This window comes from Pteropus alecto, unplaced genomic scaffold (assembly GCF_000325575.1).
Source record: "Pteropus alecto unplaced genomic scaffold, ASM32557v1 scaffold67, whole genome shotgun sequence".
NCBI classification, from domain to species: domain Eukaryota; kingdom Metazoa; phylum Chordata; class Mammalia; order Chiroptera; family Pteropodidae; genus Pteropus; species Pteropus alecto.
Genome location: NW_006441061.1, coordinates 3091393 through 3093686, shown reverse-complemented (window position 1 = coordinate 3093686; position 2294 = coordinate 3091393).

Below are 2294 nucleotides of genomic sequence, written 5' to 3'. Positions count from 1 at the left end.
AAAGGCCACAATAAAACTTATATTTTCAGGTAGCAAAAGCCAGAATGAAGACAAAGACATGTGGTCATATACCCAGAGTGAAAAAACTTTTACAAAGTTGACAGATAACATTTATTAAAACATGTCATACAAAAGGGCATGGTCTCTTCTATAAGAAGAAAATATTAAACAGTAACATTCAATTAAGTAAAACCATGCTGTACACTGAAGACAGCAATATATAAAGACAAAACTATTCAACTTTTGCAACACAGGCATAACATTTCACAAAATATCAATTAGATATGCACCTAGTGATAATCTGTTTATCATCAAATGGTTTTGTGGTCTAAGAGTCACCTGACTTGCATAAATAAAGTAATTTTCTGGAAGAAACATTGGGAACCTCATAAAAGGAAAGAAGGCAGCAGCAACTGACATTATGACACAGGCTTCAAGCAAAACTAAAAAAAAAAAAAGTCACATTTGCAAAATGTGTTCCAGCATCTTCCCATAGAGCACTATCAATCAGTAGAGATCTGAAGTAAGAAACATGTACCTTTAAAATATGAGTTGCAAATAAAACAAACAAACAAACAAACCCTGGTTTCACTGAACAAAGTTAGTCACCCATGACAGCAACCTAAATCACAAAATTAAGTGTGGCACAGATGGGGACTAGGAGAATATGTTGCTTGGTTTCCAGCATTCCTAAATTATCAGAGACCTTACAGAAGCAAACACCTGGGTTTCGCGTGATGGCACCCTCGCCTCCCTCAGTGGCCGGGGGGCTGCAGCAAACCCCCTTCCCCAGGGGAGGCACAGCTACGCTGCTGCTGCTCTGCCTCAGCGCCACTTGTGTAGCCATCTGGGGAGGCGTGTGTCTCTGCGGGAAGGGGCCGCTGAGGCCAAGCGGTTTTCCCAAGCAGCCGGAAGTCAGCTTAGGGTCAGTTTAGTTCAGCAAATGCCCACTAGAATGGAGGAAACCCTTCCAGGCAGGACCCATTGAAAGTTGTGGTCAGAGGAAGGGACTGGAGGCAGGTGAGATCTAGAAGTCAGACTCAACAGGCGGGGGCGCAGGGGCGCCTGAGGGTCGCCCTCGACACAGGAAAGGCTATCGCAGCCCCTCCTTAAGACAGTGATGCTACTTTACCAAGTGGATTACTGTAATGGTGTACCTAAAATTAAAGGCATGGTCTAAGTACTAATATGAAATATCACTGGCGGTGCCTTGAAGCCCTTTCCCATCCGGACTGGAGAAAAACCACAGTTAAGATTCAAAGTGGAGAACAAATACCTCGGCTGTAGGCCAGTGACACGATCCCTGAAAGACTGTTTGGAAAATGTTACCCACCACTATCCAAACTTTGGAAGGATAAAGATTTTCTAAAGCTGTACTGAGGCTGAGGAAACAGACTATTGATCCGACCCGGGGCGGGCAGGAAAAAAAAAAAAAAGGTAGTAATACAGTATGATCTCTTAATCCTAAAAAGTAGAGTTTATAAAAATTCACTTTTAATATCCAAACTAAGGCAATCTCCATCCCCCACCTCTCTGAACACGGCCAGCATTTCAGATGTCCAGCCATCTCACGGGGGATGGGGGACCTGATTAGCAACTCTAACTTTTACAGAAACCCCAACTATCTTAAAAAACTTAAATTAAAACAGATGTTGAGAAACATACATTTTAAATTCTACATGTAGTAGCTGACGTGCATGTTAAGGATCTCGATAAAAGATATCCCTCTCTCCACACGGGAAGTAAGTCCCAGCACAACTGACTGCTTCCGAAACCACCAGCCAAGGGCACCCACCACTCCTGGCGGAGCGAAAGCGCTTCACCATTACTCACGTCCAAGGGGCTGGCTGAGTTCAGCAGAACTGAAAGACCATGATTTTTCTAGAATGTTTTCATTTTACCTCTCGGACTCTTCTCCCCAATGTCTTGATGCTCATTTGAATATAAAGTCTAATGGGAAATAGCACATCGAACTTCCCAAACAGGCAGAAAAAGGTTTGCTAAGACCATGGGAGATGGTGATTGGCTTTTGGCAGAACGAAACGGCTTCACCGCCTTAGTTCTGAAATGACTAGGAGTAATAAAACAACTTCTCCCCACACGTAATGGCTGGGAACATACCTAAAACCCACCGGCGAGGAGGAGCCACTGAGCTTGATTGTACAGTCACCTCTCTACACTTCTGTCAGGTACACAGGGAAGGGGGTGTTAACAGGTGAATTTTCAACACGAAGAGGATAGTAATGTGGCAAACGACCAAGAGGTAATATCTAGTTTCTAGGTTACCAATATAT